Source organism: Pocillopora verrucosa, chromosome 5 (assembly GCF_036669915.1).
Source record: "Pocillopora verrucosa isolate sample1 chromosome 5, ASM3666991v2, whole genome shotgun sequence".
Lineage (NCBI taxonomy): Eukaryota > Metazoa > Cnidaria > Anthozoa > Scleractinia > Pocilloporidae > Pocillopora > Pocillopora verrucosa.
Window position 1 is genome coordinate 20,865,554 of NC_089316.1, and position 16,796 is coordinate 20,882,349.

The window sequence follows — 16,796 nt, forward strand, 5'->3', positions numbered from 1 at the left end:
TCTGATCGTCGATTGGAGGGTTTTCCTGTACCAAAAGAGTTAAAATGAAATAAGATTAAACCCTTTTTGGAAAGTTATAGAAGCAGATCAATCATGAAAAGCATCATTGCTGATAAGAGATTATCAGAATACTGTACAGCCCAAGAGGGGGAACATGTAAACTTAATCGTGACATAATTTGCGAAACGGAAATATGCTAGTGATTTGCAAAATAGAATTCTGTAATTTGCGAAATGGAAATATGCTCATGATTCTATAATTTGCGAAATGGAAATCTGTGATTTGCGAATCGAGAATTCCCGCGGAAAACTCCACAAGCTAGAAGAATGAATCGGTCAGTTCACCATAAGTATGGATTGCAGCCTGCCAAATAATATTAAAAGCAACTAGCGAAGGGACAAATAAAAACTCTGTGTGGTGAACTTTGCGAAATCTCCACTACGTTCGTGAATAACTCAATGCGTCGTTTAGGCCATAGAGCGCAAAAGTAATTTGAAATGTTAGTTGACGCTGTAGCTGTACTTTCCAAGGTGCAATCAATGTACGTTGTCAACGAATAATTCGAATGCTTGACACGACGTTTACCTGAACGGAAATGCTCATGGAAAGTGTCGCAGCATGTTTCTAAACAAAATATCAGGTTTGCTGGGAAAATGTAACTGACCCAAGCTCTTTCACTTTCTTGAGTCTCAGTCATGTTACAATAAGCCCTTTTCCACCCATGGCTTCGTTAATTACTGTTTATTGAACCGCTGAAATTTCCAAGTTTTTTTCCGCATCAACGGCAACTGTGGCGAATCTTTTTGAAAGACAGTAGATTTGGTCGATAAATAAGAACAACTTGAAAGACGAGAGGTTGATTAGACTAATCTGGTATTAAGTACACCAACACACTCGAGTATATGGATTATATACGGAAGCTAAAATAATTGAGTCTAAAATTTGTTAGTCAAACATCTACGTCAAACAGGTACTACGTTGATTACTTACTAATCGGTACTTGGTTCCAGGCAGCTCCAGTTGGTTCTGATAACTTAAATTTGGTTTCCGTCTCTTCTTAAAGCTAATCAACATTCATCAGGAAGTGAACGAAGAAGTAACGATTGGTCTTGTTAGCCGAAAAGCAAGAGTTCAATCCAATGGGTATTCTCGTTAGAACTACTGGCGCCGTTGTGTTTCTGCCAGCGGGAAAATGTCATACCCAGAATCCGAAAGTTTCCTAGTAAATTCGGTTTCTACCTAGTTGGGATTCTTTACACAGGAAGTTCAGATCGAAAGGAATTCCGTAGTAATTCTGGGGGAATAATGAGCAATCCTTTGAAAAGCTTGAAAAATTTAGCTGGAAAAGACAAGGAAAGATCGGATCCCAAAGAAGGTGAGGTTATAGAATGGTAGGTACTTAGAATCCGGCTGAGGTAAAAGAACGTTCGGCAAATTGCATTTGAGTTCGGTACCAACATCGAAAAGCGTTTTACGTGTGGTAGTTACGGTCAGTAGATGTAGATAGAGAGATAGAGAGATAGATAGATAGATAGATAGATAGATGTATAGATAGATAGATAGATGTATAGATAGATAGATAGATAGATAGATAGATGTATAGATAGATAGATAGATAGATGTATAGATAGATAGATAGATGTATAGATAGATAGATAGATAGATGTATAGATAGATAGATAGATGTATAGATAGATAGATAGATGTATAGATAGATAGCTAGATAGATGTATAGATAGATAGATAGATGTATAGGTAGATAGATAGATAGATAGATAGATAGATGTATAGATAGATAGATAGATGTATAGATAGATAGATAGATGTATAGATAGATAGATAGATGTATGGATAGATAGATAGATAGATGTATAGATAGATAGATAGATAGATAGATGTATAGATAGATAGATAGATGTATAGGTAGATAGATAGATAGATAGATAGATGTATAGATAGATCGATAGATAGATGTATAGATAGATAGATAGATGTATGGATAGATAGATGTATAGATAGATAGATAGATAGATGTATAGATAGATAGATAGATAGATGTATAGATAGATAGATAGATGTATAGATAGATAGATAGATAGATAGATGTATGGATAGATAGATAGATAGATGTATAGATAGATAGATAGATAGATGTATAGATAGATAGATAGATAGATAGACGTATAGATAGATAGATAGATAGATAGATAGATAGATAGATAGATAGAGGGATAGATATGCTTTGTACTCAGACAAATGACTAAATGGGGTAAGTTTCTTTAAGGCCCATTTTCACCCTTGATGCAATCCACGCCGGGACCCAATTTCCTGTAACACGAAATTCTCAGATTACTGAAAACCTTCAAAAATCGTTTTCTCAAGAACCATCCTGGACTTATAGTCAACTGTTTTACGGTAAATACATTCGCGGCTCGTCACTTTACAGTTTTGTTACAGTATTTTGAATTTTATTTGGTAGAACCCGAAGAAAATTTTTTTTGAAGTGTAACGCTTAGATCTCTACTTACATTGTGTGCAGCGGGGTCGGCGTAAAGGACAACGGTCAAATTTTTTTTCTTTCTAGATGCACTTAAGGATTGAAATATGGAAAACTATTAGACTTCCGGAGACCTTAGTTAGTCGGAGACCTTGTTCGGTAGTGTCCGAAGAAAAGAAAAGTGTCACGCTTGGATCTCTTCGCAATCTGGGTTCAGGGTCGGTGAAACGGAAAACGTTCGAATTTTTCACTTTCTAGAGGCGCTTGAGGATTGTAAATGTAGGTAGAATATTCTCCAAGGAAAATTGGTATATTAAAAAGAGAAATATGGAATTATTGGAGGACCGGCCGTGTCATTGAAAAGTTTTAAGTGTCAAGCGCTTGGATGGCTTTGTACTCTGTATACAGGGTTGGCGAAAAACATCAAGTTCGAACTTTTTGGCTACTAAGAAGCGCTTGAGGGTTGTAAATAAGGGTAGAACATTTTTGTAAAGACACTTCGAATTTCGAAGAGAAATATGGAAAAATGGTGTTTTCAGACCGTGTCCAGCCGCCGGACGTTTGGTCACTTCATTGCTGGAACGTCAGCACTGACACTTTGCGTTACAGTTCTCATTTGCTGCTTTGTATGGACAACAACCTTGACTACTCTTTCGAGCGCAAGCTCCTCTCCACGGGCAAGAAACTTCAACTGACTCCTAGTCCTATTTAACAACGATGGCAAACTTCGATGAAAAAATATTGATGTATTTATGAATGAAATCGTGGTGGATCAACATTTTCACCCTCCTCGGAATACTCGCAAGGAGTTTTGTGTTCCTCTGTAGCAACAACTAATCCATAAGCGTTTACTTCCTCGGAAGCTACTAAATCAATGGATTCATTTGATTCCATGCCGGGTTAAAACGTATAGTACTGTTTTAAGCAGTATTATTTTGACAAGCCCACCAAACTCATGGGAGAAAGCGCAGAAGCTTTTTTTCAGACAACGTGACAAGGTAAAAACAACTGACCAATCAGAGGCGCTACATAAACAAAAGCGGTGGTTCAAAACAAAAACAAACGACCGCGTTGCATCAAGGTTGGAAGTGGGCCTTTAAGAAACTGTGCTGCTGCGTCGGTGGAAGAGTAGAATTATGCCAGTTTCGCCCCGTTTCATTTTCGCCCCGTGTAACTTCGACCCGTGTGAACTTCAAGTTCGACCCGCTTCCATATATATTGTTAGAAGAATTACTCTCTAACACTCGGTTGAATTTTCTTTATTTCCTGGTTGAGCCCCTGGTACAATTCTTACTCTCGGGAATTAGCCCAGTATTGATCTTATTCACCACAGTTCAACTTATTTCTTTTGACACTGTTCTACTTTGCTATATTCTCTGATTGAAATATGCTGTGCACCAGCTTATAAAGGTGACACCAAAGACGACACTCCTAAGCTGTCAATCTTCTTACATCGCGATCGCTACGTTTCAGCCAGCGAATCAGGTTAGAGTGCGTGCGATAGTTCCTGCATACTAAGTATGCACCTTCGTATTGTTTACTGAATCACAAAATCATCTTCTACCTTAAATTTCTTAATTTTACGGTTAAGATCGGCCAGAACGAAGACAAGATTGATAATATAAAAATTATAATTAACCTATTGGCAGAATTGAAATTACGCTGGAAAAGATATTTTACGAGAAAATAGCCTTAGAGGATTGTTATATAACAACAGAGTAAACAGAAAATTCGGAGAAGAAGGGGCGTACTTAAGGTACCGCCCCTAAGAAAACTACGTGTTATTCGCATAAGTTATATAATTACAAATTCAGTGCAGAGATGAAAAAGCATAAGCTATTTACAATCAGAGTCACCTTTTTAAGAGAGGTGTTGAAGGTGTTAACTTAAAATTTAAGAAATATTCTGGAATCGTGAATTTGACTTAGAATTTGACCAAAAAAAACCAGTCTGAAAGTAATCAATAATATAAGAAGCAGGAGTTTCCAGGAATTCCTGTGCGAGGTTAACTTTTTCCAGAGAGATTTGCAACTAGAAAATTGACATAATTAAAAACATAGCTTATCACAAAATAGTACAAAAAGATCTAATCACCGTAGAAACGAAGCAACTGTTACGTACCAAATTCACAACCGCAATAAGAAAAAGGTGAAAGAAATTGTACTTAGATGAGATCGCCAAAAGGAATAAGAAATAATCAACCTGTCTTATTATAATTTTTGTATCGAATGGCTTAAAGTAATATGATATTTCCATTCTTTCTCCCAACACCAATATATGGAAACCCTTACAATATTTCAGATTAAATATAGTTCTATTTTTATCGTTTAACAATATGTGTTTTTATGTCTACCGTACATTTTATGTCTATTAACATTTGTATTAATGCAACAGATTTATACTTAAAATTAATTACGGAAAGACACGGAGGCAAGAATTATGTAGAATTCATGAAAATCAGACAATTTATCGAACGTATCTTTACGTTCATGTACATGTGCCAAGCATGTGCAGAGTGTTTTTCTGTGTTTTGCGTATACAAAATGCTTTGATGACGCTTTTTTTAGAGAACAAAATACAAAATCATTATTTGTGGTGTATTACCCATTAGTGCATCCGTCGAATACTTTTGATTTTAAACACTAGTATTTTATGTACCTAGAGCATTTCCCTGTGGGTTGCACAGGAGTAGGGAGGGGGGTAAGGAATTGAAACTTCAAAATGATTGGCAGATGATAAATAAGTATGTTTTCTTGTTATGATATCAGCTTATCTGATAAATATTTCTCCTCTCTTTCTGTAGGTGATCTTCTTGGGAAAAGAGATGGAAGGGAAGAAAGTGAGTCTGCACCAGGTGGGTGAATGAACATGTGACATTGCAGGTAGATGCCCTAATTTGGTTCTTTTCCGAAAAATATGCCTGCATGATATTGTTTGAACTGTAGAACAGATCTCAGACAGTCAGAGAGTAGAGTTATAAAATACTACTGTAACATTTAATGCTTAAGTGTTGTTGAAAGAGTCTTGTCTAACGTCTATGACCAAATACTGTATTTCCTCATGTAAGTGCCTCGACATATTTCCTCTTCGTTCAACACGTCTTTCCGTCAGAGGTGGCTGTAAGTGTAAACAGCTTTTGCCTTACATCTTCCGCACTGAATTTTTAATCAGTTAACCTATATGAACAGCACGTAGTTCTTTTGGGGGCGGTACCTTGGGTACGCCCTTTCTTCTCCGGATTTTCTGTTTATTTCATCATTATGTGACAGTCTTTAAGGACTATTTTCTATTAAGATATCTTTCTAATTATGATTTTAATTCTGTTAGTAAGTTAACTATAATTTTTAAATTACCAATCTTGTTTTAGTTATGACCAACCTTGACCGTAAGAGTAAAAAATTTAAGGTAGAAGATGATTTTTTTTAGCGTAAACATCTCGAAGGTACCTACATAGTATGCAAACTCTGCTCTGCGTAGCTTAATGTGATTCGCTAGTTAAGTGTTAAAAAAGATGACGAAGATCAGAGATTGACAGCTCAGTAAGCGTCACCTCTATAAGTGGTGACCCACACTTTCCTTGCAAGAGCAGAACTAGTCCCCGAACTGTAAAGTTTGTCAAGTTATCACTGAACGGCAGGAATGAAAGGAATTTCAACCAAGGAGTGTTAGAGGACTTAAACTTCTGACATTGACACAACCTGTGTGCAGAGATAGGAAAATTTTGCCTGCCCTAAGAACCTAAAAATCAATCGGGTCAGCGGCCTTCTTACTATGCCCTCTTAAAACAAAATGATAGAATCTGCAACCCTAACATAACTTTACAATTCTTGCAGCTTGACTGACAGCTACGCCGCAGCCATTGCTAAATGAATGACATAAGACAAAAACAAACCTAACAAAAGACACAAAAAAAAGGTTTACAAGATCAAGTTTTCTGACCGCCAAGCCCCGATATCTGAAATACAAAGTAAACTCAGACAACCGGAAAAGCACAAAAACTAAGCTAGCCTGTAACATTTTAGTTTGAGCGACTTAATATAATTGAACCTCTCCACACAGGGGACAGTGGCCTATGTACAAAAATGGCCCTCGTAGAGCTAGGGTTGTTATAAGATACCTGTTTGTTACAAAGGGTATAAACTTTTCATTTTCAAAGTACTTTGGGAAGCATAATAATACATAAACTACTCAAAACTGTGTACCAATGAGGAAGATTCGGAAATATTTTTGTACAAAAGAAAAATGTGAACGTGACGATTACGTACAGTGAGATTTAAATTTAGCTGAACGAGTGCCTTTTGTATTACGGACATTTTATTTCTACCATGAAAAATTGTCAAATACTTATGAAAAGATACTTCGTAGCTGATAACACGCTGCGTTTCGTCTCGGCTGAAAGACTCATCAGAAGCCCTTCCAAAATTTTTCAGCAAACTCGTTGAGCATTGCGTTAACATCTTGAATTCGCGAATGGGACTTTGTGTGCTAATATAAAATAGCTAACGGAAATACTTACAGCAGCCAGTACATTTTAAATCATTCTTCTCCTGTCTTTTACTGAAACATTACAGAAAAAGTATGGAATTGTGATGTTTAGTTCTTGCGTGCGTGGAGTCACCAATATTGAGAAAAGGGATGAGATCTCCAGGAAAACAGCGGGAAAAGCAGCATTGAGGCTTCTCACACTCCTTGTGTATTTCATTACACCAGGCACGCAATCGTCTCTTGTTTTATCGGGTTAATTCTGACCATATATATTGAGGAAGACAAGAACTGAGGAAGGCTCATTTGCCGGATATAAGGCGGATTCGATGTTAAAACTGTTTCCCTCTTATGCTAGGGAATTTTAGGTGTCAGCGTAGGTTCCAATACAAGTAGTGACGTTGGCGCACTCACTTAATACGTCTGCTTTGGTGTAAATAACAAGACTACTGATCAAATGAAACACAACGTAGACGATTATTGATGTCTTTTGTGTCACAAACACCATTTTCTCTCTGATCGTCGATTGGAGTTTTCCAGTGCCAAAATAGTTAAAATGAAATAAGGTTAAACCCTTTTCGGAAAGTTATAGAAACAGATCAATCATGAAAAGCATTATTGCAGATTAGAGATTATCAGAATGCTATATAACTTAAGAGGGGGGATCATGTAAACTTAATTGTGACCCAACCAAAACCCTCCGACTATCCCTTTTCAGGCGACCGGTCCATAACATTTCGACCTCGAGTTGTCAAAAATTCAAGAGAACAAATGATCAGAATTAAATACAAAAAGGCTTTACCGATTTTTCTTCATGAAGTGTAAATTTTAATCGAAATAGGCGGAAGTTGAGTCAGTATCAAACAAGAAAACTCGTTATGGGCCAAGTAAGCAGCAAGGTTATATGAAAATGCAATGCAATGTAATAAAATAACCGTGAAGCAGTGAAACCTGAATTGGACCGTAACTTACTTATTCTATTATCCTTAACTCACAAACAGTCATGCTTTTGCGCCCATGGCTTCGTTAATTACTGTTATTGAGCAGCTGAAAGTTCTAAGTTTTTTCGGTAGGTGTGGTCGATAAATAAGAACAACTTGAAGGACGAGAGGTTAATTAGACGTAATCTAATTAATGTGCAGATCTTTGCTTTTGAATAAAACCTGCATTGGTAACTCAAAAAAAAATTTAGAAATACCATAGGTTTTCATTGAGTAAGCGTGCGAAGAGAAAATTGAAATCACTTACCTCAAATCTGAACTTTTTATTTAGATGAACATCTTTTTGGTCAAGAAGAGAATATTTGTGCTACAAAGGATGGTATGGATAAAAAAAAAGGAGTATGACAAAAAGTTTTAGTGATGCAAAAGCACAAAAGAATTTGCTATTAATAAACAAAAGGTAATTCACATTCTGTCAGAGTACTTATTGACAAAACATTCAGAAAAATGCATCAAATGAGTGATGAAGATTTAAGCAATGAGAAATGGTCTGTTCTCGAAGAGTGGCCTTAAGATTGGATCTGTACTCACCACCAAATGTAACCTACAAAGGAACAAACGGGGGAATAGTTAGAGCTATGTGGATCACAATGTACACAATCCTTAGCTTTTTTTCCTGCTTGCATTATTCCATAGAATAGGCTTTCCCGCACCGAAATAAAAATCACCACAACATGGCTAAAACATGGCGAATTCGAAGAGCTGCTGTTCTCATCGCCAACTTGAGTAACAGTTGATTTGCGACGCTAGTTACAGCTTGGCAACCCGGCACAAGGAGAAAATACGCGTGGGCTCTCCAGCTGGAGTCTGAGAAAGGAACGGGGAAAAAGGAAACGAGTACTGCATTTTAGGAAGGCTTTTAAACTCTTTACAGTGGCCAATTTACGTTATGAAGTCGGTTGCTAACATTTAATTACCCTGTTATACTCTTCCACTGACGCAGCATCACAGTTTTTTCAGAAACTTACCCTCTATTCGTCTGCCTTTATTTCTATCGAAAATTCACTGCAACAACTTTCAAAAAGTCGTTAAACGGAAAAGTGGTAAAAATTGTGTCGCGCTTTACTGGCATGTTTCTTGTGAGCCGCCTTTCTCTTCAGAGTACCCCTAATTGACTCTAATACTCACTGCACACAGTTCTTATTCATGATATTAACGATTCGAAGTTTTGAAGTCACTCATTCTGAACACCACAGTTTCCTTAGAAACTTACCCCCTTTACTCTGGAGTGAGTCGGTATCAAAAGGAAAAAAAGTATGCCGATTTTGGCTCGAAGTTTGTGGGAAAGATGAGCTAAAAGAAAGTAATTAAATTTAATTTCTCTAAAGAAAAATGCGCCTAAGAAATGCGCCCTAGAAATGTGCCATTTGTCAGTCAATAGGAGCGGCGAGCGAGCGACATGGTTTTGTTCACCAGTGAAAATAATGATATAGCCAATCAGAGCGTCGATACGTCGTTTTTTACCAATAAAAAAATCTTATAAACAATCAGCTGGCTTCTCTAGCGCGAAGAGACCGTTTTTATCTCGATGCTTTTTAGCGCGTAAATCTCGGTATGTAGATAATAAATTACTTTATTCTCCTACTCACTAGTAACTCAAAATCTCACAATCAATCAACCCAAACGATAATTCTCATAATTCTGTACTTGCGTCACGAACGTATTAAATAATTTAAATTTTACGCTTCGGTCACGACAGCTGCCTAATTTAGTCTCCACTACACAACAAATAACACAGTAGTGTAAACCAAATAGGTTTATTTAGGGATGCCTGTCGAGAACCAACCCGAGGCATATATTGCCCGAGGCATACATACATACATACATTTGCAACTGATATACCATATACAATCCTGATATACAATCAATTCCTTACACATTAAAAAATAGGTATACATTACTAACATGCAAACTTCACCAAGTCGGGATTAACAGAGATGGGTAACCGCTTACAAGGACATTACTAAGGTTATACAGAAGCCAGGAAAAACCTGCCAGAAAAAACCCCTTTGGCGAAAAAATATGACAGTCTCGTGCCGACAAAATATTTATTTTTGCCTTATTCGCAAACTCAATCGTCAGAAATACCATTTTGCTATGCAGTGTTTTCTGGGTCAAACAATTATATACTGTAGAGCAGTGAAACTACATTCAGTGGGCACCCAGTAACTGGGGAATGTTAGCGAATGTATTATAAGTCAACAAGATATCATTTTCTCAGTCTGCCGTAATGTTACTTTCAAAATCAATTCATCCTGGCCTTTTCCCCGCTAGTGCTGAAACTTGCAAAACAAAACCTCTCTTCGTACAAAAATCAAGTAAATGTGGTAAGTGTATCATAAAAACTTTGAAAATTGATTGTTGTCTTTGAAAAAACGGAACTTTATTCAACAACCTCATTGAGTTTGATTTTGGTTTTAAATCATTTAAAAATAGACTTGCTTACAATACTAGAAACAAACAAAACCTTGCATTTGAATTATCTAAGACAAACTGGGGTTTTTTCAAAACTGTCCCACCATCGACTTGGAAACCAGAAACGCTGATAACCTCATTGCCTTTAAGAAATCAATTGTTAAGAACAATCTTTTATATATAATATTAGATATCCTCATTATTTATTTATTTATATTTTTTGACATCTAGCTAGGACCTCCCTGGAAATCATGTTTGTATGAGTGGAGCATCCTCATTAAAGATCACTAAATTTAGCGAACTTAACAGTTTTGCCCGCGCGTCATGACGTCAAGCTAAACATTTTCCCGTTTGGCCTTCCCATTCGGCTAAAAAGTACAAATTGCAATTCTCTCTCAGCCTCTAAGAGAGACTTCTTTAAAAATCATAAAGGCAAGAAAGAGGATGGCATCTCTGGAGATTCATTTTACTTAATTCCTTTAGGAACATTCAAAGTCCGAGAATCAAGAGAGTCCTTCTGTTGGGGAACCTGTGCAGCTTTTGATTCCGTAATTGAAGGGACTCCTGTGGGGGCTCGCCGTAACTCGTGCACACCAATTACATCGTCCGTACCAGAAGCATATGAAATGGCACACAGTCCACCAATTCGCCTAAGCGTTCTTTTAACGCCACCACGAAATTCCCTCTTGCGAACAGAATAAATTATTGGATTGGTCACAGAGCTGATGTAGTAAATACATCGAGTGGTTTGCGTAACTTCGGATGGAAATTCTACCTTAAAGAAATAATGAAGAACGAGATCGGTCCACTCAGGAAGATAGCAGATCATAAACGCCGCCATTATGATGCAGACATCGACAGCTGCCTTACGATCTTTAATTCTTCTAGCGTCCTGTTGTTGATGCTGGCTTGGACCATTGTTAGAGCTTGTAGCTGTGCTTTCCAAAAATATGACGGGTTGATCGTTAGACTGGATGGCGTTAACTGTTTTTAAAACTCTCCAGTTCAGGAAAAAGATGGTTGAAATAGGCACAGCGATCACGATCAAAGCCACAGCGGCAGCATGAAAAGCGGGGGCATCTGTAGTTCCCATGCAAAAAAACAGTTTTGGATAATAAAAGACGGATTCTGCTCGTCTGAAAAAAGTGATGGCGCATACAAGAAAAGGGACAGTCCATATCAGTACTATTACCACGACTTTTGATCTAGTAATGGAACTATTATACGTCAAAGGTGATTTTACAATGGCGCTATACCGTTCATATGACACAGCTATGAGATGAAGAACCGTATTCAAGTAGAAATATCTTAAAACGAGGTAATGCAGTTTACACATTGTTTCGCCATACAACCATCGTTCGTGGGCAGTGCTTGCGATGCTCGGCGAGTTTCCCAGGATCAAAAAGAGAATATCTGATCCTGCTAGGCTGGCAAGTAGAATATACCGCATGACATGAAATCTGCTCTCCATAAAAATCGTTGCTAGGACCAGTAAATTTCCAGGAAAGCCGACAACGTCGATGACAGCATGAACAGCGGCAAGGACTTGCGAGAAAACCATGATTGCTAATTGTTACAACGTGATGATGCTGATAATAAATTCGCAGCATATTCCATGTAAATCAATTTTGATGAACAGATGGTGTTTTCGTCTTCAAGTGGCCAACAGAATTTCTCCTTTTAATATCTATAAGATATCAAGCGGACGAGTGATAAGAATGAAAAAGATGAAAATAAGGAGAGTATTAGTTGATCCAATGCAAATTCTCCGAACTTACATCTGGAGAGTTGTAATAAAAGATGTTAATCAGTGGATGACACAGACAAACTCGGAGAAGAAGAACTCCGAGTGTTCCCGATACCAAGATCACTGAGCCGTTGTTTAACTACGTCTATAATGACTCCTAGTTCTTGGAGTTCTTCTTCTCCGAGTATGCCTGGGTCATTTCTTGAATAATATCTTCTTTCATGTAAACACAACGCTTCAAACTCACCATCTTCATTTAAATCATCGTAACAGTTGCATGGCGTACAGAAAGGAGAATTACTAATGAATCTCGGAAGCGAAAAGGTTAAAGAAAAAACAACAAAACAGAAAAAAAGGAAAACGCTAACAGGAAACATTCTAAGAAACAGCCAATGAATTTTCTACTGATTTTAATGCACCAGGTTTAGACTTCCGTAGGTATTGTAGTCATATATTAATTACAGTTAGAAATTTTAAAGTATTTTTGGAAGCAAATTTCAATTAAGTGAAGTCGGCGCAATTTGAATTCAAACAGAAACTGAAGAGTTCCCGAGCATTTTTGCTTTGAAATCTGGAAAGAGTGTATGGTTTTTGGTTTTTTTTCCTGTTGTAGTCATAGAAAATAAATTTCATTTTGGCAGCCGAAATGAAAAGTTGACGTATAGTTATTTGAAATAAGGAAGAAAATAGGTTATCTGCACGCCTGCAGAATCGTTTCTCTCGCTTTGTCAAAATCGCTATTGAACCCAACACCAAATTAACACATGTATTGAACAGAGGGTCATAATGGAGTTAGGCTTTTACAGCTAACAGTTTATTTCTTTTCTGCTACGGTTAAAAGAAATCGGTATTCACAATTACAGTTAACAGAGATATTAAGAATTAGTTTCAATCATTTTGAAAAGTTAATAATTAATTTTCATCGTTCTAAAACATCTTTACTCGCTCGCTTTTACCTTTGGAGTCAAGCAACAGAGTAATTTTGTGTTTTTGTGCAATGGCCGCAAGACGAGACACATAAAAGTCTAAGATTTTGACACATTCAAAATTACACATCGTAAATTGGAAAAAATTCTACGGATTACCTTTTTTACGACAACGGTTAAAATTTGTCAATTTCTACGCCAAACGATCAAATTGTTGGGTCGTTTTACGGCCTCGGACTCGTTAAGTATCCGGGACGTTAGCAAACGGGCCCCTGATTTAACGGGAGATACAGTCAAATTTTCTTGCTTCTCGTGTTCTGAAGAATTGAAATTTTAAAAATTGGGACAATTACTTATGCATCCTCGGTAGCCTTTGGTTTTCTGGGCAAACAAGAAAAAGGGCCTCAAATACGAAGATTCTCTCTCCCCCCCGCTACACACACATAAACGCACGCACAGACATGCGTTGTTTTTTTTTGCTCGAAAACGAAGACTTCTCGGAATTTATTTTATAGTGTTGTTTCTAAAAGCCCAGATTTTGTATGTGAAGAAGTTATTGTTGAACAGAAAGGAGTACTTCTACCTTAAGTCCTCAAGCAGTTGTCGCCAACTATGGGTCTTCGATTGGTATTCAAGCGACTGCTGGATAACGGAGCACACTAACTCCCAACATAAGTGAGAATAACTTCGAAATTAGACATTGCATTAGGAAAATACAATGGAGACGTCCGGGTGAACTCGTGAATAAAAAGTCGTTCGAGCGCACTTTCCATGGATTAATCTCCATACCTCCGCCAACACCCTGATCTTCCCTATCTGTTCATTATATTCTCTTGCCAATACGCAACTCTTTCCTTCACTTTAGGAGTTTGGTAGTTTCATTTCGAGAGGGAAAAGTTCCAGACTTACCGGCTTAAAAATTTGACGCTGAACATTTGCCCTTGGTCTGAGTTAGGTCTTTCTCGTAACGTGTGACAAACAGAAAAACCGTTTACACTCCCAATGGAAACGAAAAACAGTTCGAGTTTGCGGGGGTCTTAGTTATCAGGGTTCGTGCTGAATTTCAATTTTCCGTCAATGACTAATAAGGAATCGCGTTTTTACCATTCTTGCAAAATTAAAACTCACTTTAATACATTTAGCTTGTTTTCTAGGAGTTATTTGATAGGAAAATTTAGTTTGGGAAGTTCAGCTATATGCATTACATTTTAATAAATGTTATCAGCTTTAAATCAATCAGTTAGGTCAACTGAAAAGAAACGACTAAATAAATGAGGTCAGATCCAGAGCAAATCGCATTTTGTTCGAGTCAGCGGGTAGTTCATATCATGTGCATATTAAAACATTTCTTTATTCTGATTGGCTGACAGGAATGCAGGTTTAACGAAATGTATTTTTAGAGGAGAGGTAATGCAATGCAGACATACTTGATTCATTGTTAAACAGGTGACAAACTGTAAGGCAGGGCTTTGAATCTTTTCACGGTTTTGAAAAAAGTTTCAAAAAAGCAACATTTTCACTGAGCTCCCAATTACAGAATCTGAATGAATTATTTTTAGCGCGATTACCGCGCTTTGCCTAATTATGAATTTTGGATGACTATGAAAAACGCCTGTTTCATTTTTCTCACTTACCATTTTTGATTAACACATGAAATTATTTTTCTCGTGTAACTTGGAATGAAAAAGCGCTCGTTAATTTTTTTCAAAGATTACAAATTGCGATTTTGGTAGTCGTTGAAAAAAATAGTCGTGCTTTATTATTCCAAATTGCATTCAAAATCATCAGATCAGCTGAACTAAACTAATAAAAATCTGTTGATTTAAACTAAGTAGCTCTAAGTGCAGTTGTCCGCACAAAATACTTATGCAAATAAAATTTATTTCACAAATAAAGAAGCCTGGACTGTGCTTTGTTCGTATAGGTAATCACATGATTTCGAGTGCAATTTGGAATAAATAAGAACGAGTAAATTTTATCAAAGACTAAAAAAATTGCACGAGGCTGTGGGGCGAGTGCAATTTGTGTTCTTTGAAAAAATTTACAAGTGCTTATTTATTCCAAATTGCACGAGAAAAATCATGTGATTACGTATTAATAACTTACATGAAAAAATACGAGATAGGTTTTCATAATTGTGCAGAAGCAAAGCGCGCCACAAGTGCAAAAATAATTTATTCAAACCGTGCGTTCAGTCAAATCAACTGCGCACGATCAAAACAATAATATATAATCATTTTGATATTTTCAAATCTTTAAGGCGCAAAAAAGCTCAAAGTTCAGCTAAACAGTTCAAGGAATTGTTCAGTCTGTGTCCGAATCACTTTCGATGAAATAGAATCTTTGTTTGCGAGGTTTAACCATGTTTGCTTTTAATTTCGGCGTATAATCGCTCGAGCAAAGTGTTTAGCTGGGTCGGCTCGTAATTTTCAATTTCCTCGGCAATTCCCTTATCTGAACACCAAAAAGCAGTGCTTTTTACAGAGTTTTCGTCGTGAGAGTTGTTTTTCAGCTGTTGTATCGCGGTGGCTAAAGAAAACCTAACTGGAACGCCAGCTATTGTTTCGCTTGCAAATTTTCAGCGTAGCCAAATGACGGACATCCAAGGCTCACTTTTGATTGGCTATCTGTGAGTCTCTTTGATTATTGACTGATCAGAATGTCTGGTTTGTTACATCTTTGCACTGAATTAACCCTCTTCTGCCTTCAATTACCTGAAAACTGCAATTATCTTAACCAACTTAGAACTGAGCAATTTTTTCATGTATATTAATATGTTGAAAAGCACTCAAGAAGCGGCTGGTGCACCAAAGCCGTTGGGGGAACGTGAGACGTGGTCGAAGAACTGGTTTTCATTTTCGTTTTACAGGTCAAGCAAGACTTGCGGTTAATAAAAAGGGGAATCGGCAGATACATTCCAAGAAATGGTCAGTCATTATCCAAATCGTTCGAAGGCGTGACACCGTTACTCCGTGCGAGGCAGCTGTACCTTGATAAAGCATGCACTCTGTGTTAGTCAATCAGAACGCAATTAGTAAATAACTTATTTTCGCTCAAGAAGTTTGATTATAATTATAATGTAATGATCGGCAAAAGGAAGTAGGCACTTCTGATCCAAAGCTGTCATCAGCTAACTTACTAACTCAATTAAAATCCTAGTCCCTGATTTGCTTAAAATGGAAATACAGGGAAAAATAGTAGATGAATTTTTTTTTATGACAATTTTAGCGCTAATTTCGTAATCAGTGTTGTCAAATTTGTAGACGCCGGGTGTCGTTACCATGGAAAACGAGGAACCGTCTCTAATTGCCCTTTTATTAGATTGCTATTTTTTCTCCGAAGTTCTCGCGGTCAAGGAAATTTCTCCCAGGAAAAAAATAAAGAAGTAAGCTGATAAGTGTAATCTCTCGATGAAACTTTTCTAAAACACCTTTTTTAAATAACAACTTCTCTGGGCTAAAGCAAGCCAACTTTAAGACGTATTAAACCGTGCAAATCTCAGGTTCGTAAGTAATAAATGACCTGGCGGTTTACAGCTGTTAAATGTTCTTGCCAATTTTCCCGTTGTTAATCAGTGTTCGGTCTAAAAAAGATGAATTCAGCCGTTATATTTCTTTGGCCTTTCTGATTGCCTTAGCCGGAAACAATTTTTCGAGTACATCTCAATAAATTTTGGGGTTGGTCTATAGTTTTGGCGGATTATTTCGGTCTTAAGTCTCACTAAGAAT

At 37.1% G+C, this 16,796-nt stretch overlaps 1 pseudogene; it reads right to left on the reverse strand.

Annotated features, from left to right (window-relative positions):
- The window catches only part of LOC131781274 (uncharacterized), a 17,387-nt pseudogene extending 5,431 nt beyond the window's left edge, over nucleotides 1–11,956 (reverse strand).
- Nucleotides 11,957–16,796: the final 4,840 nt, after the last annotated feature.